This window comes from Hydractinia symbiolongicarpus, chromosome 11 (assembly GCF_029227915.1).
Source record: "Hydractinia symbiolongicarpus strain clone_291-10 chromosome 11, HSymV2.1, whole genome shotgun sequence".
In the NCBI taxonomy this organism is placed as follows: Eukaryota; Metazoa; Cnidaria; class Hydrozoa; order Anthoathecata; family Hydractiniidae; genus Hydractinia; species Hydractinia symbiolongicarpus.
Genome location: NC_079885.1, coordinates 883,991 through 909,169, shown reverse-complemented (window position 1 = coordinate 909,169; position 25,179 = coordinate 883,991).

The window sequence follows — 25,179 nt, the reverse complement described above, 5'->3', positions numbered from 1 at the left end:
CGAACGATTTTTTAAATTACTTTTTCACCACTAAAACGCATAAGACTTGTAGTTTTTAAAAATGTTTTCATTTTCGATGAGACGCTGAATAAAAGAAGTTTAATCGCCGGCAAACAAAAACCTGCGATTTCCCGTAAATCCTGGACTCGGCCCGTATAGTCAAAAGTATACAAAGAAAGTACCCAGGGTGTAAACTCATTTCCCAAACGATTTTTTAAATTATTATTTCACCACTAAAACGCATGAGACTTGTTGTTTTTAAGAATGTTTTCATTTTTGATGAGACGCTGAATAAAAGCAGTTTAATCGCCGGCAAACGAAAACCTGCGATTTACCGTAAATCCCGGACTCGGCCCGTATAGTCAAAAGTATACAAAGAAAGTACCCAGGGAGTAAACTCATTTCCCGAACGATTTTTTAAATTTTTTTTTCACCACTAAAACGCATGAGACTTGTAGTTTTCAAAAATGTTTTCATTTTTGATGAGACGCTTAATGAAAGAGGTTTAATCGCCGGAAAACGAAAACCCGCGATTTCCCGTAAATCCCGGGCTTGGCCCGTATAGTCGAATGTATACAAAGAAAGTACCCTGTGAGTAAACTCATTTCCAGAACGATTTTTTAAATTATTTTTTCACCACTAAAACGCATAAGACTTGTAGTTTTTAAAAATGTTTTCATTTTTGATGAGACGCAGAATAAAAGAAGTTTAATCGCCGGCAAACGAAAACCCGCGATTTCCCGTAAATCCCGGGCTTGGCCCGTATAGTCAAAAGTATAAAAAGAAAGTACCCAGGGAGTAAACTCATTTCCCGAACGATTTTTTATATTATTTTTTTACCACTAAACGCATGAGACTTGTAGTTTTCAAAAATATTTTCATATTTGATGGGACGCTGAATAAAAGAAGTTTAATCGCCGGCAAACGAAAATCCGCGATTTCCCGTAAATCCCGGACTCGGCCCGTATAGTCAAATGTATACAAAGAAAGTACCCAGGGAGTAAACTCATTTCCCGAACGATTTTTTAAATTATTTTTTCACCACTAAAACGCATGAGACTTGTGGTTTTTAAAAATGTTTTCATTTTTGCTGAGACGCTAAATAAAAGAAGTTTAATCGCCGGCAAACGAAAACCCGCGACTTCCCGTAAATCCCGGACTCGGCCCGTATAGTCAAAAGTATACAAAGAAAGTACCCAGGGAGTAAACTCATTTCCCGAACGATTTTTTAAATTATATTTTCACCACTAAAACGCATGAGACTTGTAGTTTTCAAAAATGTTTTCATTTTTGATGAGACGCTGAATGAAAGAAGTTTAATCGCCGGCAAACGAAAACCTGCGATTTCCCGTAAATCCCGGACTCGGCCCGTATAGTCAAAAGTATAATAAGAAAGTACCCAGGGTGTAAACTCATTTCCCGAACGATTTTTTAAATTATTATTTCACCACTAAAGCCCATGAGACTTGTAGTTTTTAAAAATGTTTTCATTTTTGATGAGACGCTGAATAAAAGAAGTTTAATCGCCGGCAAACTAAAACCCGCCATTTCCCGTAAACCCTGGACTCGGCCCGTATAGTCAAAAGTATACAAAGAAAGTACCCAGGGAGTAAACTCATTTCCCGAACGATTTTTTAATTTATATTTTCACCACTAAAACGCATGAGACTTGTAGTTTTTAAAAATGTTTTCATTTTTGATGAGACGCTGAATAAAAGAAGTTTAATCGCCGGCAAACGAAAACCCGCCAATTCCCGTAAACCCTGGACTCGGCCCGTATAATCAAAAGTATACAAAGAAAGTACCCAGGGAGTAAACTCATTTCCCGAACGATTTTTTAAATTATTTTTTCACCACTAAAACGCATGACACTTGTAGTTTTCAAACATGTTTTCATTTTTGATGAGACGCTGAATAAAAGACGTTTAATCGCCCGCAAACGAAAACCCACCATTTCCCGTAAACCTCAGACTCGGCCCGCATAGTCAAAAGTATACAAAGAAAGTACCCATGGAGTAAACTCATTTCCCAAACGATTTTTTAAATTATTATTTCACCACTAAAACGCATGAGACTTGTAGTTTTCAAAAATGTTTTCATTTTTGATGAGACGCTGAATAAAAGCAGTTTAATCGCCGGCAAACGAAAACCTGCGATTTCCCGTAAATCCCGGACTCGGCCCGTATAGTCAAAAGTATACAAAGAAAGTACCCAGGGAGTAAACTCATTTCCAGAACGATTTTTTAAATTATTTTTTCACCACTAAAACGCATAAGACTTGTAGTTTTTAAAAATGTTTTCATTTTTGATGAGACGCTGAATAAAAGAAAACCCGCGATTTCCCGTAAATCCCGGCTTGGCCCGTATAGTCAAAAGTATACAAAGAAAGTACCCAGGAAGTAAAATCATTTCCCGAACGATTTTTTAAATTACTTTTTCACCACTAAAACGCATGAGACTTGTAGTTTTTAAAAATGTTTTCATTTTCGATGAGACGCTGACTAAAAGAAGTTTAATCGCCGGCAAACGAAATCCTGCGATTTCCCGTAAATCCTGGACTCGGCCCGTATAGTCAAAAGTATACAAAGAAAGTACCCAGGGAGTAAACTCATTTCCCGAACGATTTTTTAAATTATATTTTCACCACTAAAACGCATGAGACTTGTAGTTTTTAAAAATGTTTTCATTTTTGATGAGACGCTGAATAAAAGAAGTTTAATCGCCGGCAAACGAAAACCCGCCAATTCCCGTAAACCCTGGACTCGGCCCGTATAATCAAAAGTATACAAAGAAAGTACCCAGGGAGTAAACTCATTTCCCGAACGATTTTTTAAATTATTTTTTCACCACTAAAACGCATGACACTTGTAGTTTTCAAACATGTTTTCATTTTTGATGAGACGCTGAATAAAAGACGTTTAATCGCCCGCAAACGAAAACCCACCATTTCCCGTAAACCTCAGACTCGGCCCGCATAGTCAAAAGTATACAAAGAAAGTACCCATGGAGTAAACTCATTTCCCAAACGATTTTTTAAATTATTATTTCACCACTAAAACGCATGAGACTTGTAGTTTTCAAGAATGTTTTCATTTTTGATGAGACGCTGAATAAAAGCAGTTTAATCGCCGGCAAACGAAAACCTGCGATTTCCCGTAAAACCCGGGCTCGGCCCGTATAATCAAAAGTATACAAAGAAAGTACCCAGGGAGTAAACTCATTTCCCGAACGATTTTTTAAATTATTTTTTCACCACTAAAACGCATGACACTTGTAGTTTTCAAACATGTTTTCATTTTTGATGAGACGCTGAATAAAAGACGTTTAATCGCCCGCAAACGAAAACCCAACATTTCCCGTAAACCTCAGACTCGGCCCGCATAGTCAAAAGTATACAAAGAAAGTACCCATGGAGTAAACTCATTTCCCAAACGATTTTTTAAATTATTATTTCACCACTAAAACGCATGAGACTTGTAGTTTTCAAAAATGTTTTCATTTTTGATGAGACGCTGAATAAAAGCAGTTTAATCGCCGGCAAACGAAAACCTGCGATTTCCCGTAAATCCCGGACTCGGCCCGTATAGTCAAAAGTATACAAAGAAAGTACCCAGGGAGTAAACTCATTTCCAGAACGATTTTTTAAATTATTTTTTCTCCACTAAAACGCATAAGACTTGTAGTTTTTAAAAATGTTTTCATTTTTAATGAGACGCTGAATAAAAGAAAACCCGCGATTTCCCGTAAATCCCGGCTTGGCCCGTATAGTCAAAAGTATACAAAGAAAGTACCCAGGAAGTAAACTCATTTCCCGAACGATTTTTTAAATTACTTTTTCACCACTAAAACGCATGAGACTTGTAGTTTTTAAAAATGTTTTCATTTTCGATGAGACGCTGACTAAAAGAAGTTTAATCGCCGGCAAACGAAATCCTGCGATTTCCCGTAAATCCTGGACTCGGCCCGTATAGTCAAAAGTATACAAAGAAAGTACCCAGGGAGTAAACTCATTTCCCGAACGATTTTTTAAATTATATTTTCACCACTAAAACGCATGAGACTTGTAGTTTTTAAAAATGTTTTCATTTTTGATGAGACGCTGAATAAAAGAAGTTTAATCGCCGGCAAACGAAAACCCGCCAATTCCCGTAAACCCTGGACTCGGCCCGTATAATCAAAAGTATACAAAGAAAGTACCCAGGGAGTAAACTCATTTCCCGAACGATTTTTTAAATTATTTTTTCACCACTAAAACGCATGACACTTGTAGTTTTCAAACATGTTTTCATTTTTGATGAGACGCTGAATAAAAGACGTTTAATCGCCCGCAAACGAAAACCCACCATTTCCCGTAAACCTCAGACTCGGCCCGCATAGTCAAAAGTATACAAAGAAAGTACCCATGGAGTAAACTCATTTCCCAAACGATTTTTTAAATTATTATTTCACCACTAAAACGCATGAGACTTGTAGTTTTCAAGAATGTTTTCATTTTTGATGAGACGCTGAATAAAAGCAGTTTAATCGCCGGCAAACGAAAACCTGCGATTTCCCGTAAAACCCGGACTCGGCCCGTATAGTCAAAAGTATACAAAGAAAGTACCCAGGGAGTAAACTCATTTCCAGAACGATTTTTTAAATTATTTTTTCACCACTAAAACGCATAAGACTTGTAGTTTTTAAAAATGTTTTCATTTTTGATGAGACGCTGAATAAAAGAAAACCCGCGATTTCCCGTAAATCCCGGCTTGGCCCGTATAGTCAAAAGTATACAAAGAAAGTACCCAGGAAGTAAACTCATTTCCCGAACGATTTTTTAAATTACTTTTTCACCACTAAAACGCATGAGACTTGTAGTTTTTAAAAATGTTTTCATTTTCGATGAGACGCTGACTAAAAGAAGTTTAATCGCCGGCAAACGAAAACCTGCGATTTCCCGTAAATCCTGGACTCGGCCCGTATAGTCAAAAGTATACCAAGAAAGTACCCAGGGTGTAAACTCATTTCCAGAACGATTTTTTAAATTATTTTTTCACCACTAAAACGCATAAGACTTGTAGTTTTTAAAAATGTTTTCATTTTTGATGAGACGCTGAATAAAAGAAAACCCGCGATTTCCCGTAAATCCCGGCTTGGCCCGTATAGTCAAAAGTATACAAAGAAAGTACCCAGGAAGTAAACTCATTTCCCGAACGATTTTTTAAATTACTTTTTCACCACTAAAACGCATGAGACTTGTAGTTTTTAAAAATGTTTTCATTTTCGATGAGACGCTGACTAAAAGAAGTTTAATCGCCGGCAAACGAAATCCTGCGATTTCCCGTAAATCCTGGACTCGGCCCGTATAGTCAAAAGTATACAAAGAAAGTACCCAGGGAGTAAACTCATTTCCCGAACGATTTTTTAAATTATATTTTCACCACTAAAACGCATAAGACTTGTAGTTTTTAAAAATGTTTTCATTTTCGATGAGACGCTGAGTAAAAGAAGTTTAATCGCCGGCAAACGAAAACCTGCGATTTCCCGTAAATCCTGGACTCGGCCCGTATAGTCAAAAGTATACAAAGAAAGTACCCAGGAAGTAAACTCATTTCCCGAACGATTTTTTAAATTACTTTTTCACCACTAAAACGCATGAGACTTGTAGTTTTTAAAAATGTTTTCATTTTCGATGAGACGCTGACTAAAAGAAGTTTAATCGCCGGCAAACGAAAACCTGCGATTTCCCGTAAATCCTGGACTCGGCCCGTATAGTCAAAAGTATACAAAGAAAGTACCCAGGGTGTAAACTCATTTCCAGAACGATTTTTTAAATTATTTTTTCACCACTAAAACGCATAAGACTTGTAGTTTTTAAAAATGTTTTCATTTTTGATAAGACGCTGAATAAAAGAAAACCCGCGATTTCCCGTAAATCCCGGCTTGGCCCGTATAGTCAAAAGTATACAAAGAAAGTACCCAGGAAGTAAACTCATTTCCCGAACGATTTTTTAAATTACTTTTTCACCACTAAAACGCATGAGACTTGTAGTTTTTAAAAATGTTTTCATTTTCGATGAGACGCTGACTAAAAGAAGTTTAATCGCCGGCAAACGAAATCCTGCGATTTCCCGTAAATCCTGGACTCGGCCCGTATAGTCAAAAGTATACAAAGAAAGTACCCAGGGAGTAAACTCATTTCCCGAACGATTTTTTAAATTATATTTTCACCACTAAAACGCATGAGACTTGTAGTTTTTAAAAATGTTTTCATTTTTGATGAGACGCTGAATAAAAGAAGTTTAATCGCCGGCAAACGAAAACCCGCCAATTCCCGTAAACCCTGGACTCGGCCCGTATAATCAAAAGTATACAAAGAAAGTACCCAGGGAGTAAACTCATTTCCCGAACGATTTTTTAAATTATTTTTTCACCACTAAAACGCATGACACTTGTAGTTTTCAAACATGTTTTCATTTTTGATGAGGCGCTGAATAAAAGACGTTTAATCGCCCGCAAACGAAAACCCACCATTTCCCGTAAACCTCAGACTCGGCCCGCATAGTCAAAAGTATACAAAGAAAGTACCCATGGAGTAAACTCATTTCCCAAACGATTTTTTAAATTATTATTTCACCACTAAAACGCATGAGACTTGTAGTTTTCAAGAATGTTTTCATTTTTGATGAGACGCTGAATAAAAGCAGTTTAATCGCCGGCAAACGAAAACCTGCGATTTCCCGTAAAACCCGGACTCGGCCCGTATAGTCAAAAGTATACAAAGAAAGTACCCAGGGAGTAAACTCATTTCCAGAACGATTTTTTAAATTATTTTTTCACCACTAAAACGCATAAGACTTGTAGTTTTTAAAAATGTTTTCATTTTTGATGAGACGCTGAATAAAAGAAAACCCGCGATTTCCCGTAAATCCCGGCTTGGCCCGTATAGTCAAAAGTATACAAAGAAAGTACCCAGGAAGTAAACTCATTTCCCGAACGATTTTTTAAATTACTTTTTCACCACTAAAACGCATGAGACTTGTAGTTTTTAAAAATGTTTTCATTTTCGATGAGACGCTGACTAAAAGAAGTTTAATCGCCGGCAAACGAAAACCTGCGATTTCCCGTAAATCCTGGACTCGGCCCGTATAGTCAAAAGTATACAAAGAAAGTACCCAGGGTGTAAACTCATTTCCCAAACGATTTTTTAAATTATTATTTCACCACTAAAACGCATGAGACTTGTAGTTTTTAAAAATGTTTTCATTTTTGATGAGACACTGAATAAAAGAAAACCCGCGATTTCCCGTAAATCCCGGCTTGGCCCGTATAGTCAAAAGTATACAAAGAAAGGACCCAGGAAGTAAACTCATTTCCCGAACGATTTTTTAAATTACTTTTTCACCACTAAAACGCATGAGACTTGTAGTTTTTAAAAATGTTTTCATTTTCGATGAGACGCTGACTAAAAGAAGTTTAATCGCCGGCAAACGAAAACCTGCGATTTCCCGTAAATCCTGGACTCGGCCCGTATAGTCAAAAGTATACAAAGAAAGTACCAAGGGTGTAAACTCATTTCCCAAACGATTTTTTAAATTATTATTTCACCACTAAAACGCATGAGACTTTTAGTTTTTAAAAATGTTTTCATTTTTGATGAGACGCTGAATAAAAGAAGTTTAATCGCCGGCAAACGAAAACCCGCCATTTCCCGTAAACCCTGGATTCGGCCCGTATAATCAAAAGTATACAAAGAAAGTACCCATGGAGTAAACTCATTTCCCGAACGATTTTTTAAATTATTTTTTCACCACTAAAACGCATGACACTTGTAGTTTTCAAAAATGTTTTCATTTTTGATGAGACGGTGAATAAAAGAAGTTTAATCGCCGGCAAACGAAAACCTGCGATTTCCCGTAAGTCCTGGACTCGGCCCGTATAGTCAAAAGTATACAAAGAAAGTACCCAGGGAGTAAACTCATTTCCCAAACGATTTTTTAAATTATTATTTCACCACTAAAACGCATGAGACTTGTAGTTTTCAAGAATGTTTTCATTTTTGATGAGACGCTGAATAAAAGCAGTTTAATCGCCGGCAAACGAAAACCTGCGATTTCCTGTAAATCCCGGACTCGGCCCGTATAGTCAAAAGTATACAAAGAAAGTACCCAGGGAGTAAACTCATTTCCAGAATGATTTTTTAAATTATTTTTTCACCATTAAAACGCATAAGACTTGTAGTTTTTAAAAATGTTTTCATTTTTGATGAGACGCTGAATAAAAGAAAACCCGCGATTTCCCGTAAATCCCGGCTTGGCCCGTATTGTCAAAAGTATACAAAGAAAGTACCCAGGGAGTAAACTCATTTCCCGAACGATTTTTTAAATTACTTTTTCACCACTAAAACGCATAAGACTTGTAGTTTTTAAAAATGTTTTCATTTTTGATGAGACGCTGAATAAAAGAAGTTTAATCGCCGGCAAACGAAAACCTGCGATTTCCCGTAAATCCTGGACTCGGCCCGTATAGTCAAAAGTATACAAAGAAAGTACCCAGGGTGTAAACTCATTTCCCAAACGATTTTTTAAATTATTATTTCACCACTAAAACGCATGAGACTTGTAGTTTTTAAAAATGTTTTCATTTTTGATGAGACGGTGAATAAAAGAAGTTTAATCGCCGGCAAACGAAAACCTGCGATTTCCCGTAAGTCCTGGACTCGGCCCGTATAGTCAAAAGTATACAAAGAAAGTACCCTGGGAGTAAACTCATTTCCCAAACGATTTTTTAAATTATTATTTCACCACTAAAACGCATGAGACTTGTAGTTTTCAAGAATGTTTTCATTTTTGATGAGACGCTGAATAAAAGCAGTTTAATCGCCGGCAAACGAAAACCTGCGATTTCCTGTAAATCCCGGACTCGGCCCGTATAGTCAAAAGTATACAAAGAAAGTACCCAGGGAGTAAACTCATTTCCAGAATGATTTTTTAAATTATTTTTTCACCATTAAAACGCATAAGACTTGTAGTTTTTAAAAATGTTTTCATTTTTGATGAGACGCTGAATAAAAGAAAACCCGCGATTTCCCGTAAATCCCGGCTTGGCCCGTATTGTCAAAAGTATACAAAGAAAGTACCCAGGGAGTAAACTCATTTCCCGAACGATTTTTTAAATTACTTTTTCACCACTAAAACGCATAAGACTTGTAGTTTTTAAAAATGTTTTCATTTTTGATGAGACGCTGAATAAAAGAAGTTTAATCGCCGGCAAACGAAAACCTGCGATTTCCCGTAAATCCTGGTCTCGGCCCGTATAGTCAAAAGTATACAAAGAAAGTACCCAGGGTGTAAACTCATTTCCCAAACGATTTTTTAAATTATTATTTCACCACTAAAACGCATGAGACTTGTTGTTTTTAAGAATGTTTTCATTTTTGATGAGACGCTGAATAAAAGCAGTTTAATCGCCGGCAAACGAAAACCTGCGATTTACCGTAAATCCCGGACTCGGCCCGTATAGTCAAAAGTATACAAAGAAAGTACCCAGAGAGTAAACTCATTTCCCGAACGATTTTTTAATTTTTTTTTTTACCACTAAAACGCATGAGACTTGTAGTTTTCAAAAATGTTTTCATTTTTGATGAGACGCTTAATGAAAGAGGTTTAATCGCCGGAAAACGAAAACCCGCGATTTCCCGTAAATCCCGGGCTTGGCCCGTATAGTCGAATGTATACAAAGAAAGTACCCTGTGAGTAAACTCATTTCCAGAACGATTTTTTAAATTATTTTTTCACCACTAAAACGCATAAGACTTGTAGTTTTTAAAAATGTTTTCATTTTTGATGAGACGCAGAATAAAAGAAGTTTAATCGCCGGCAAACGAAAACCCGCGATTTCCCGTAAATCCCGGGCTTGGCCCGTATAGTCAAAAGTATAAAAAGAAAGTACCCAGGGAGTAAACTCATTTCCCGAACGATTTTTTATATTATTTTTTTACCACTAAACGCATGAGACTTGTAGTTTTCAAAAATATTTTCATATTTGATGGGACGCTGAATAAAAGAAGTTTAATCGCCGGCAAACGAAAATCCGCGATTTCCCGTAAATCCCGGACTCGGCCCGTATAGTCAAATGTATACAAAGAAAGTACCCAGGGAGTAAACTCATTTCCCGAACGATTTTTTAAATTTATTTTTTCACCACTAAAACGCATGAGACTTATAGTTTTCAAAAATGTTTTCATTTTTGATGAGACGCTTAATGAAAGAGGTTTAGTCGCCGGCAAACGAAATCCCGCGTTTTCCCGTAAATCCGGGGCTTGGCCCGTATAGTCGATTGTATACAAAGAAAGTACCCTGTGAGTAAACTCATTTCCAGAACGATTTATTAAATTATTTTTTCACCACTAAAACGCATAAGACTTGTAGTTTTTAAAAATGTTTTCATTTTTGATGAGACGCTGAATAAAAGAAGTTTAATCGCCGGCAAACGAAAACCCGCTATTTCCCGTAAATCCCGGGCTTGGCCCGTATAGTCAAAAGTATAAAAAGAAAGTACCCAGGGAGTAAACTCATTTCCCGAACGATTTTTTATATTGTTTTTTTACCACTAAACGCATGAGACTTGTAGTTTTCAAAAATATTTTCATATTTGATGGGACGCTGAATAAAAGAAGTTTAATCGCCGGCAAACGAAAATCCGCGATTTCCCGTAAATCCCGGACTCGGCCCGTATAGTCAAATGTATACAAAGAAAGTACCCAGGGAGAAAACTCATTTCCCGAACGATTTTTTAAATTTATTTTTTCACCACTAAAACGCATGAGACTTGTAGTTTTCAAAAATGTTTTCATTTTTGATGAGACGCTTAATGAAAGAGGTCTAATCGCCGGCAAACGAAATCCCGCGTTTTCCCGTAAATCCGGGGCTTGGCCCGTATAGTCGAATGTATACAAAGAAAGTACCCTGTGAGTAAACTCATTTCCAGAACGATTTTTTAAATTATTTTTTCACCACTAAAACGCATAAGACTTGTAGTTTTTAAAAATGTTTTCATTTTTGATGAGACGCTGAATAAAAGAAGTTTAATCGCCGGCAAACGAAAACCCGCGATTTCCCGTAAATCCCGGCTTGGCCCGTATAGTCAAAAGTATACAAAGAAAGTCCCCAGGGAGTAAACTCATTTCCCGAACGATTTTTTAAATTATATTTTCACCACTAAAACGCATGAGACTTGTAGTTTTCAAAAATGTTTTCATTTTTGATGGGACGCTGAATAAAAGAAGTTTAATCGCCGGTAAACGAAAACCCGCGATTTCCCGTAAATCCCGGCTTGGCCCGTATAGTCAAAAGTATAATAAGAAAGTATCCAGGGAATAAACTCATTTCCCGAACGATTTTTTAAATTATTATTTCACCACTAAAACGCATGAGACTTGTAGTTTTTAAAAATGTTTTCATTTTTGATGAGACGCTGAATAAAAGAAGTTTAATCGCCGGCAAACGAAAACCCGCCATTTCCCGTAAACCCCAGACTCGGCCCGCATAGTCAAAAATATACAAAGAAAGTACCCATGGAGTAAACTCATTTCCCGAACGATTTTTTAAATTATTTTTTTAGCACTAAAACGCATGAGACTTGTAGTTTTTAAAAATGTTTACATTTTTGATGAGACGGTGAATAAAAGAAGTTTAATCGCCGGCAAACGAAAACCTGCGATTTCCCGTAAATCCTGGACTCGGCCCGTATAGTCAAAAGTATACAAAGAAAGTACCCAGGGAGTAAACTCATTTCCCGAACGATTTTTTAAATTATTTTTTCACCACTAAAACGCATAAGACTTGTAGTTTTTAAAAATGTTTTCATTTTTGCTGAGACGCTGAATAAAAGAAGTTTAATCGCCGGCAAACGAAAACCCGCGACTTCCCGTAAATCCCGGACTCGGCCCGTATAGTCAAAAGTATACAAAGAAAGTACCCAGGGAGTAAACTCATTTCCCGAACGATTTTTTAAATTATATTTTCACCACTAAAACGCATGAGACTTGTGGTTTTCAAAAATGTTTTCATTTTTGATGAGACGCTGAATGAAAGAAGTTTAATCGCCGGCAAACGAAAACCTGCGATTTCCCGTAAATCCCGGACTCGGCCCGTATAGTCAAAAGTATAATAAGAAAGTACCCAGGGTGTAAACTCATTTCCCGAACGATTTTTTAAATTATTATTTCACCACTAAAGCCCATGAGACTTGTAGTTTTTAAAAATGTTTTCATTTTTGATGAGACGCTGAATAAAAGAAGTTTAATCGCCGGCAAACGAAAATCCGTGATTTCCCGTAAATCCTGGACTCGGCCCGTATAGTCAAAAGTATACAAAGAAAGTACCCAGGGAGTAAACTCATTTCCCGAACGATTTTTTAAATTTATTTTTTCACCACAAAAACGCATAAGACTTGTAGTTTTTAAAAATGTTTTCATTTTTGCTGAGACGCTGAATAAAAGAAGTTTAATCGCCGGCAAACGAAAACCCGCGACTTCCCGTAAATCCTGGACTCGGCCCGTATAATCAAAAGTATACAAAGAAAGTACCCAGGGAGTAAACTCATTTCCCGAACGATTTTTTAAATTATTTTTTCACCACTAAAACGCATGACACTTGCAGTTTTCAAAAATGTTTTCATTTTTGATGAGACGCTGAATAAAAGACGTTTAATCGCCGGCAAACGAAAACCCGCCATTTCCCGTAAACCCCAGACTCGGCCCGCATAGTCAAAAATATACAAAGAAAGTACCCATGGAGTAAACTCATTTCCCGAACGATTTTTTAAATTATTTTTTTAGCACTAAAACGCATGAGACTTGTAGTTTTTAAAAATGTTTACATTTTTGATGAGACGGTGAATAAAAGAAGTTTAATCGCCGGCAAACGAAAATCTGCGATTTCCCGTAAATCCTGGACTCGGCCCGTATAGTCAAAAGTATACAAAGAAAGTACCCAGGGAGTAAACTCATTTCCCAAACGATATTTTAAATTATGATTTCACCACTAAAACACATGAGACTTGTAGTTTTTAAAAATGTTTTCATTTTTGATGAGACGCTGAATAAAAGAAGTTTAATCGCCGGCAAACGAAAATCCGTGATTTCCCGTAAATCCTGGACTCGGCCCGTATAGTCAAAAGTATACAAAGAAAGTACCCAGGGAGTAAACTCATTTCCCGAACGATTTTTTAAATTTATTTTTTCACCACAAAAACGCATAAGACTTGTAGTTTTTAAAAATGTTTTCATTTTTGCTGAGACGCTGAATAAAAGAAGTTTAATCGTCGGCAAACGAAAACCCGCGACTTCCCGTAAATCCCGGACTCGGCCCGTATAGTCAAAAGTATACAAAGAAAGTACCCAGGGAGTAAACTCATTTCCCGAACGATTTTTCAAATTATATTTTCACCACTAAAACGCATGAGACTTGTAGTTTTTAAAAATGTTTTCATTTTTGATGAGACGCTGAATAAAAGAAGTTTAATAGCCGGCAAACGAAAACCCGCCATTTCCCGTAAACCCTGGACTCGGCCCGTATAATCAAAAGTATACAAAGAAAGTACCCAGGGAGTAAACTCATTTCCCGAACGATTTTTTAAATTATTTTTTCACCACTAAAACGCATGACACTTGCAGTTTTCAAAAATGTTTTCATTTTTGATGAGACGCTGAATAAAAGACGTTTAATCGCCGGCAAACGAAAACCCGCCATTTCCCGTAAACCCCAGACTCGGCCCGCATAGTCAAAAATATACAAAGAAAGTACCCATGGAGTAAACTCATTTCCCGAACGATTTTTTAAATTATTTTTTTAGCACTAAAACGCATGAGACTTGTAGTTTTTAAAAATGTTTACATTTGTGATGAGACGGTGAATAAAAGAAGTTTAATCGCCGGCAAACGAAAATCTGCGATTTCCCGTAAATCCTGGACTCGGCCCGTATAGTCAAAAGTATACAAAGAAAGTACCCAGGGAGTAAACTCATTTCCCAAACGATATTTTAAATTATGATTTCACCACTAAAACACATGAGACTTGTAGTTTTCAAGAATGTTTTCATTTTTGATGAGATGCTGAATAAAAGCAGTTTAATCGCCGGCAAACGAAAACCTGCGATTTCCCGTAAATCCCGGACTCGGCCCGTATAGTCAAAAGTATACAAAGAAAGTACCCAGGGAGTAAACTCATTTCCAGAACGATTTTTTAAATTATTTTTTCACCACTAAAACGCATAAGACTTGTAGTTTTTAAAAATGTTTTCATTTTTGATGAGACGCTGAATAAAAGAAAACCCGCCATTTCCCGTAAACCCTGGACTCGGCCCGTATAATCAAAAGTAGACAAAGAAAGCACCCAGGGAGTAAACTCATTTCCCGAACGAATTTTTAAATTATTTTTTCACCACTAAAACGCATGAGACTTGTTTTTTTCAAAAATGTTTTCATTTTTGATGAGACGCTGAATAAAAGAAGTTTAATCGCCGGCAAACGAAAACCTGCGATTTCCCGTAAATCCCGGACTCGGTCCGTATAGTCAAAAGTATACAAAGAAAGTACCCAGGGAGTAAACTCATTTCCCGAACGATTTTTTATATTATTTTTTTACCACTAAACGCATGAGACTTGTAGTTTTCAAGAATGTTTTCATTTTTGATGAGACGCTGAATAAAAGCAGTTTAATCGCCGGCAAACGAAAACCCGCGATTTCCCGTAAATCCCGGGCTTGGCACGTATAGTCGAATGTATACAAAGAAAATACCCTGTGAGTAAACTCATTTCCAGAACGATTTTTTAAATTATTTTTTCACCACTAAAACGCATAAGACTTGCAGTTCTTAAAAATGTTTTCATTTTTAATGAGACACTGAATAAAAGAAGTTTAATCGCCGGCAAACCTTAACCCGCGATTTCCCGTAAATCCCGGCTTGGCCCGTATAGTCAAAAGTATACAAAGAAAGTACCCAGGGAGTAAACTCATTTCCCGAACGATTTTTTAAATTATTTATTCACCACTAAAACGCACGAGACTTGTAGTTTTCAGAAATATTTTCATTTTTGATGAGACGCTGAATAAAAGCAGTATAATCGCCGGCAAACGAAAACCTGCGATTTCCCTAAATCCAGGACTCGGCCCGTATAGTCAAAAGTATACAAAGAAAGTACCCAGGGAGTAAACTCATTTCCAGAACGATTTTTTAAATTATTTTTTCACCACCAAAACGCATAAGACTTGTAGTTTTTAAAAATGTTTTCATTTTTGATGAGACGCGGAATAAAAGAAGTTTAATCGCCGGCAAACGAAAACCCGCGATTTCCCGTAAATCCCGGCTTGGCCCGTATAGTCAAAAGTATACAAAGAATGTACCCAGGGAGTAAACTCATTTCTCGAACAATTTTTTAAATTATTTTTTCACCACTAAAACGCACGAGACTTTCTTTGTATACTTTTGACTATACGGGCCAAGCCGGGATTTACGGGAAATCGCGGGTTTTCGTTTGCCGGCGTTTAAACTTCTTTTATTCAGCGTCTCATCAAAAATGAAAACAATTTTAAAAACTTCATGTCTTATGCGTTTTAGTGGTGAAAAAATAATTTAAAAAATCGTTCTGGAAATGAGTTTACTCACAGCGTACTTTCTTTGTATACATTCGACTATACGTGCCAAGCCCGGGATTTACGGGAAATCGCGGGTTTTCGTTTGCCGGCAATTAAACTGCTTTTATTCAACGTCTAATCAAAAATGAAAACATTCTTGAAAACTACAAGTCTCATGCGTTTTAGTAGTGAAATAATAATTTAAAAAATCGTTTGGGAAATGAGTTTACTCCCTGGGTACTTTCTTTGTATGCTTTTGACTATACGGGCCGAGTCCAGGATTTACGGGAAATCGCAGGTTTTCGTTTGCCGGCGATTAAACTTCTTTTATTCAGCGTCTCATCAAAAATGAAAACATTTTTAAAAACTACAAGTCTCATGCGTTTTAGTGGTGAAAAAGTAATTTAAAAAGTCGTTCGGGAAATGAGTTTACTCCCTGGGTACTTTCTTTGTATACTTTTGACTATACGGGCCAAGCCCGGGATTTACGGGAAGTCGCGGGTTTTCGTTTGCCGGCGATTAAACTTCTTTTATTCAGCGTCTCATCAAAAATGAAAACATTTTTGAAAACTACAAGTCTCATGCGTTTTAGTAGTGAAAAAATAATTTAACAAATCGTTCGGGAAATGAGTTTACTCTCTGGGTACTTTCTTTGTATACTTTTGACTATACGGGCCAAGCCCGGGATTTACGGGAAATCGCGGGATTTCGTTTGCCGGCGATTAAACTTCTTTTATTCAGCGTCTCATCGAAAATGAAAACATTTTTAAAAACTACAAGTCTCATGCGTTTTAGTGGTGAAAAAATAATTTAAAAAATCGTTCGGGAAATGAGTTTACTCTCTGGGTACTTTCTTTGTATACTTTTGACTATACGGGCCAAGCCCGGGATTTACGGGAAATCGCGGGATTTCGTTTGCCGGCGATTAAACTTCTTTTATTCAGCGTCTCATCGAAAATGAAAACATTTTTAAAAACTACAAGTCTCATGCGTTTTAGTGGTGAAAAAATAATTTAAAAAATCGTTCGGGAAATGAGTTTACTCCCTATGTATACTTTTGACTATACGGGCCAAGCCGGGATTTACGGGAAATCGCGGGTTTTCGTTTGCCGGCGATAAACTTCTTTTATTCAGCGTCTCATCAAAAATGAAAACAATTTTAAAAACTACAAGTCTTATGCGTTTTAGTGGTGAAAAAATAATTTAAATAATCGTTCTGGAAATGAGTTTACTCACAGGGTACTTTCTTTGCATACATTCGACTATACGTGCCAAGCCCGGGATTTAAGGGAAATCGCGGGTTTTCGTTTGCCGGCGATTAAACTGCTTTTATTCAGCGTCTCATCAAAAATGAAAACATTCTTAAAAACTACAAGTCTTATGCGTTTCAGTGGTGAAATAATAATTTAAAAAATCGTTTGGGAAATGAGTTTACTCCCTGGGGACTTTCTTTGTATACTTTTGACTATACGGGCCAAGCCCAGGATTTACGGGAAATCGCGGGTTTTCGTTTGCCGGCGATTAAACTTCTTTTATTCAGCGTCTCATCAAAAATGAAAACATTTTTGAAAACTACAAGTCTCATGCGTTTTAGTAGTGAAAAAATAATTTAAATAATCGTTCGGGAAATGAGTTTACTCCCTATGTATACTTTTGACTATACGGCCCAAGCCGGGATTTACGGGAAATCGCGGGTTTTCGTTTGCCGGCGATTAAACTTCTTTTATTCAGCGTCTCATCAAAAATGAAAACAATTTTAAAAACTACAAGTCTTATGCGTTTTAGTGGTGACCAAATAATTTAAAAAATTGTTCGGGAAATGAGTTTACTCCCTGGGTACTTTCTATGTATACTTTTGACTATACGGGCCAAGCCGGGATTTACGGGAAATCGCGGGTTTTCGTTTGCCGGCGATTAAACTTCTTTTATTCAGCGTCTCATCAAAAATGAAAACAATTTTAAAAACTACAAGTCTTATGCGTTTTAGTGGTGAAAAAATAATTTAAAAAATCGTTCTGGAAATGAGTTTACTCGCAGGGTACTTTCTTTGTATACATTCGACTATACGTGCCAAGCCCGGGATTTACGGGAAATCGCGGGTTTTCGTTTGCCGGCGATTAAACTACTTTTATTCAGCGTCTCATCAAAAATGAAAACATTCTTGAAAACTACAAGTCTCATGCGTTTTAGTAGTGAAAAAATAATTTAACAAATCGTTCGGGAAATGAGTTTACTCTCTGGGTACTTTCTTTGTATACTTTTGACTATACGGGCCAAGCCCGGGATTTACGGGAAATCGCGGGATTTCGTTTGCCGGCGATTAAACTTCTTTTATTCAGCGTCTCATCGAAAATGAAAACATTTTTAAAAACTACAAGTCTCATGCGTTTTAGTGGTGAAAAAATAATTTAAAAAATCGTTCGGGAAATGAGTTTACTCTCTGGGTACTTTCTTTGTATACTTTTGACTATACGGGCCAAGCCCGGGATTTACGGGAAATCGCGGGATTTCGTTTGCCGGCGATTAAACTTCTTTTATTCAGCGTCTCATCGAAAATGAAAACATTTTTAAAAACTACAAGTCTCATGCGTTTTAGTGGTGAAAAAATAATTTAAAAAATCGTTCGGGAAATGAGTTTACTCCCTATGTATACTTTTGACTATACGGGCCAAGCCGGGATTTACGGGAAATCGCGGGTTTTCGTTTGCCGGCGATAAACTTCTTTTATTCAGCGTCTCATCAAAAATGAAAACAATTTTAAAAACTACAAGTCTTATGCGTTTTAGTGGTGAAAAAATAATTTAAATAATCGTTCTGGAAATGAGTTTACTCACAGGGTACTTTCTTTGCATACATTCGACTATACGTGCCAAGCCCGGGATTTAAGGGAAATCGCGGGTTTTCGTTTGCCGGCGATTAAACTGCTTTTATTCAGCGTCTCATCAAAAATGAAAACATTCTTAAAAACTACAAGTCTTATGCGTTTCAGTGGTGAAATAATAATTTAAAAAATCGTTTGGGAAATGAGTTTACTCCCTGGGGACTTTCTTTGTATACTTTTGACTATACGGGCCAAGCCCAGGATTTACGGGAAATCGCGGGTTTTCGTTTGCCGGCGATTAAACTTCTTTTATTCAGCGTCTCATCAAAAATGAAAACATTTTTGAAAACTACAAGTCTCATGCGTTTTAGTAGTGAAAAAATAATTTAAATAATCGTTCGGGAAATGAGTTTACTCCCTATGTATACTTTTGACTATACGGCCCAAGCCGGGATTTACGGGAAATCGCGGGTTTTCGTTTGCCGGCGATTAAACTTCTTTTATTCAGCGTCTCATCAAAAATGAAAACAATTTTAAAAACTACAAGTCTTATGCGTTTTAGTGGTGACCAAATAATTTAAAAAATTGTTCGGGAAATGAGTTTACTCCCTGGGTACTTTCTATGTATACTTTTGACTATACGGGCCAAGCCGGGATTTACGGGAAATCGCGGGTTTTCGTTTGCCGGCGATTAAACTTCTTTTATTCAGCGTCTCATCAAAAATGAAAACAATTTTAAAAACTACAAGTCTTATGCGTTTTAGTGGTGAAAAAATAATTTAAAAAATCGTTCTGGAAATGAGTTTACTCGCAGGGTACTTTCTTTGTATACATTCGACTATACGTGCCAAGCCCGGGATTTACGGGAAATCGCGGGTTTTCGTTTGCCGGCGATTAAACTACTTTTATTCAGCGTCTCATCAAAAATGAAAACATTCTTGAAAACTACAAGTCTTATGCGTTTCAGTGGTGAAATAATAATTTAAAAAATCGTTTGGGAAAAGAGTTTACTCCCTGGGTACTTTCTTTGTATACTTTTGACTATACGGGCCAAGCCCTGGATTTACGGGAAATCGCGGGTTTTCGTTTGCCGGCGATTAAACTTCTTTTATTCAGCGTCTCATCAAAAATGAAAACATTTTTGAAAACTACAAGTCTCATGCGTTGTAGTAGTGAAAAAATAATTTAAAAAATCGTTCGGGAAATGAGTTTACTCCCTATGTATACTTTTGACTATACGGGCCAAGCCGGGATTTACGGGAAATCGCGGGTTTTCGTTTGCCGGCGATTAAACTTCTTTTATTCAACGTCTCATCAAAAATGAAAACAATTTTAAAAACTACAAGTCTTATGCGTTTAAGTGGTGAAAAAATAATTTAAAAAATCGTTCTGGAAATGAGTTTACTCACAGGGTACTTTCTTTGTATACATTCGACTATACGTGCCAAGCCCGGGATTTACGGGAAATCGCGGGTTTTCGTTTGCCGGCGATTAAACTGCTTTTATTCAGCGTCTCATCAAAAATGAAAACATTCTTGAAAACTACAAGTCTTATGCATTTCAGTGGTGAAATAATAATTTAAAAAATCGTTTGGGAAATGAGTTTACTCCCTGGGTACTTTCTTTGTATACTTTTGACTATACGGGCCAAGCCCGGGATTTACGGGAAATCGCGGGTTTTCGTTTGCCGGCGATTAAACTTCTTTTATTCAGCGTCTCATCAAAAATGAAAACATTTTTGAAAACTACAAGTCTCATGCGTTTTAGTAGTGAAAAAATAATTTAAAAAATCGTTCGGGAAATGAGTTTACTCCCTATGTATACTTTTGACTATACGGGCCAAGCCGGGATTTACGGGAAATCGCGGGTTTTCGTTTGCCGGCGATTAAACTTCTTTTATCAAGCGTCTCATCAAAAATGAAAACATTTTTGAAAACTACAAGTCTCATGCGTTTTAGTAGTGAAAAAATAATTTAAAAAATCGTTCGGGAAATGAGTTTACTCCCTATGTATACTTTTGACTATACGGGCCATACCGGGATTTACGGGAAATCGCGGATTTTCGTTTGCCGGCGATTAAACTTCTTTTATTCAACGTGTCATCAAAAATGAAAACAATTTTAAAAACTACAAGTCTTATGCGTTTTAGTGGTGAAAAAATAATTTAAAAAATCGTTCTGGAAATGAGTTTACTCACAGGGTACTTTCTTTGTATACATTCGACTATACGTGCCAAGCCCGGGATTTACGGGAAATCGCGGGTTTTCGTTTGCCGGCGATTAAACTGCTTTTATTCAGCGTCTCATCAAAAATGAAAACATTCTTGAAAACTACAAGTCTTATGCGTTTCAGTGGTGAAATAATAATTTAAAAAATCGTTTGGGAAATGAGTTTACTCCCTGGGTACTTTCTTTGTATACTTTTGACTATACGGGCCAAGCCCGGGATTTACGGGAAATCGCGGGTTTTCGTTTGCCAGCGATTAAACTTCTTTTATTCAGCGTCTCATCAAAAATGAAAACATTTTTGAAAACTACAAGTCTCATGCGTTTTAGTAGTGAAAAAATAATTTAAAAAATCGTTCGGGAAATGAGTTTACTCCCTATGTATACTTTTGACTATACGGGCCAAGCCGGGATTTACGGGAAATCGCGGGTTTTCGTTTGCCGGCGATTAAACTTCTTTTATTCAGCGTCTCATCAAAAATGAAAACATTTTTGAAAACTACAAGTCTCATGCGTTTTAGTAGTGAAAAAATAATTTAAAAAATCGTTCGGGAAATGAGTTTACTCCCTATGTATACTTTTGACTATACGGGCCAAGCCGGGATTTACGGGAAATCGAGGGTTTTCGTTTGCCGGCGATTAAACTTCTTTTATTCAACGTCTCATCAAAAATGAAAACAATTTTAAAAACTACAAGTCTTATGCGTTTTAGTGGTGAAAAAATAATTTAAAAAATCGTTCTGGAAATGAGTTTACTCACAGGGTACTTTCTTTGTATACATTCGACTATACGTGCCAAGCCCGGGGTTTACGGGAAATCGCGGGTTTTTGTTTGCCGGCGATTAAACTGCTTTTATTCAGCGTCTCATCAAAAATGAAAACATTCTTGAAAACTACAAGTCTTATGCGTTTCAGTGGTGAAATAATAATTTAAAAAATCGTTTGGGAAATAAGTTTACTCCCTGGGTACGTTCTTTGTATACTTTTGACTATACGGGCCAAGCCCAGGATTTACGGGAAATCGCGGGTTTTCGTTTGCCGGCGATTAAACTTCTTTTATTCAGCGTCTCATCAAAAATGAAAACATTTTTGAAAACTACAAGTCTTATGCGTTTTAGCGGTGAAAAAATAATTTAAAAAATCGTTCTGAAAATGAGTTTACTCACAGGGTACTTTCTTTGTATACTTTTGACTATACGGGCCAAGCCCGGGATTTACGGGAAATCGCGGGTTTTCGTTTGCCGGCGATTAAACTTCTTTTATTCAGCGTCTCATCAAAAATGAAAACATTTTTGAAAACTACAAGTCTTATGCGTTTTAGTGGTGAAAAAATAATTTAAAAAATCGTTCTGGAAATGAGTTTACTCACAGGGTACTTTCTTTGTATACATTCGACTATACGTGCCAAGCCCGGGATTTACGGGAAATCGCGGGTTTTCGTTTGCCGGCGATTAAACTGCTTTTATTCAGCGTCTCATCAAAAATGAAAACATTCTTGAAAACTACAAGTCTTATGCGTTTCAGTGGTGAAATAATAATTTAAAAAATCGTTTGGGAAATGAGTTTACTCCCTGGGTATACTTTTGACTATACGGGCCAAGCCGGGATTTACGGGAAATCGCGGATTTTCGTTTGCCGGCGATTAAACTTCTTTTATTCAACGTCTCATCAAAAAGGAAAACAATTTTAAAAACTACAAGTCTTATGCGTTTTAGTGGTGAAAAAATAATTTAAAAAATCGTTCTGGAAATGAGTTTACTCACAGGGTACTTTCTTTGTATACATTCGACTATACGTGCCAAGCCCGGGATTTACGGGAAATCGCGGGTTTTCGTTTGCCGGCGATTAAACTGCTTTTATTCAGCGTCTCATCAAAAATGAAAACATTCTTGAAAACTACAAGTCTGATGCGTTTCAGTGGTGAAACAATAATTTAAAAAATCGTTTGGGAAATGAGTTTACTCCCTGGGTACTTTCTTTGTATACTTTTGACTATACGGGCCAAGCCCGGGATTTACGGGAAATCGCGGGTTTTCGTTTGCCGGCGATTAAACTTCTTTTATTCAGCGTCTCATCAAAAATGAAAACATTTTTGTAAACTACAAGTCTCATGCGTTTTAGTAGTGAAAAAATAATTTAAAAAATCGTTCGGGAAATGAGTTTACTCCCTATGTATACTTTTGACTATACGGGCCAAGCCGGGATTTACGGGAAATCGCGGGTTTTCGTTTGCCGGCGATTAAACTTCTTTTATTTAGCGTCTCATCAAAAATGAAAACATTTTTGAAAACTACAAGTCTCATGCGTTTTAGTAGTGAAAAAATAATTTAAAAAATCGTTCGGGAAATGAGTTTACTCCCTATGTATACTTTTGACTATACGGGCCAAGCCGGGATTTACGGGAAATCGAGGGTTTTCGTTTGCCGGCGATTAAACTTCTTTTATTCAACGTCTCATCAAAAATGAAAACAATTTTAAAAACTACAAGTCTTATGCGTTTTAGTGGTGAAAAAATAATTTAAAAAATCGTTCTGGAAATGACTTTACTCCCTGGGTACTTTCTTTGTATACTTTTGACTATACGGGCCAAGCCCGGGATTTACGGGAAATCGCGGGTTTTCGTTTGCCGGCGATTAAACTTCTTTTATTCAGCGTCTCATCAAAAATGAAAACATTTTTGAAAACTACAAGTCTTATGCGTTTTAGCGGTGAAAAAATAATTTAAAAAATCGTTCTGAAAATGAGTTTACTCACAGGGTACTTTCTTTGTATACTTTTGACTATACGGGCCAAGCCCGGGATTTACGAGAAATCGCGGGTTTTCGTTTGCCGGCGATTAAACTTCTTTTATTCAGCGTCTCATCAAAAATGAAAACATTTTTGAAAACTACAAGTCTTATGCGTTTTAGTGGTGAAAAAAAAATTTAAAAAATCGTTCTGGAAATGAGTTTACTCACAGGGTACTTTCTTTGTATACATTCGACTATACGTGCCAAGACCGGGATTTACGGGAAATCGCGGGTTTTCGTTTGCCGGCGATTAAACTGCTTTTATTCAGCGTCTCATCAAAAATGAAAACATTCTTGAAAACTACAAGTCTTATGCGTTTCAGTGGTGAAATAATAATTTAAAAAATCGTTTGGGAAATGAGTTTACTCCCTGGGTATACTTTTGACTATACGGGCCAAGCCGGGATTAACGGGAAATCGCGGATTTTCGTTTGCCGGCGATTAAACTTCTTTTATTCAACGTCTCATCAAAAATGAAAACAATTTTAAAAACTACAAGTCTTATGCGTTTTAGTGGTGAAAAAATAATTTAAAAAATCGTTCTGGAAATGAGTTTACTCACAGGGTACTTTCTTTGTATACATTCGACTATACGTGCCAAGCCCGGGATTTACGGGAAATCGCGGGTTTTCGTTTGCTGGCGATTAAACTGCTTTTATTCAGCGTCTCATCAAAAATGAAAACATTCTTGAAAACTACAAGTCTTATGCGTTTCAGTGGTGAAATAATAATTTAAAAAATCGTTTGGGAAATGAGTTTACTCCCTGGGTACTTTCTTGGTATACTTTTGACTATACGGGCCAAGCCCGGGATTTACGGGAAATCGCGGGTTTTCGTTTGCCGGCGATTAAACTTCTTTTAATCAGCGTCTCATCAAAAATGAAAACATTTTTGAAAACTACAAGTCTCATGCGTTTTAGTAGTGAAAAAATAATTTAAAAAATCGTTCGGGAAATGAGTTTACTCCCTATGTATACTTTTGACTATACGGGCCAAGCCGGGATTTACGGGAAATCGCGGGTTTTCGTTTGCCGGCGATTAAACTTCTTTTATTCAGCGTCTCATCAAAAATGAAAACATTTTTGAAAACTACAAGTCTCATGCGTTTTAGTAGTGAAAAAATAATTTAAAAAATCGTTCGGGAAATGAGTTTACTCCCTATGTATACTTTTGACTATACGGGCCAAGCCCGGGATTTACGGGAAATCGCGGGATTTCGTTTGCCGGCGATTAAACTGCTTTTATTCAGCGTCTCATCAAGAATGAAAACATTCTTGAAAACTACAAGTCTTATGCGTTTCAGTGGTGAAATAATAATTTAAAAAATCGTTTGGGAAATGAGTTTACTCCCTGGGTACTTTCTTTGTGTACTTTTGACTATACGGGCCAAGCCCAGGATTTACGGGAAATCGCGGGTTTTCGTTTGCCGGCGATTAAACTTCTTTTATTCAGCGTCTCATCAAAAATGAAAACATTTTTGAAAACTACAAGTCTCATGCGTTTTAGTAGTGAAAAAATAATTTAAAAAATCGTTCGGAAAATGAGTTTACTCCATGGGTACTTTCTTTGTATACTTTTGATTATACGTGCCAAGCCCGGGATTTACGGGAAATCGCGGGTTTTCGTTTGCCGGCGATTAAACTTCTTTTATTCAGCGTCTCATCAAAAATGAAAACATTTTTGAAAACTACAAGTCTCATGCGTTTTAGTAGTGAAAAAATAATTTA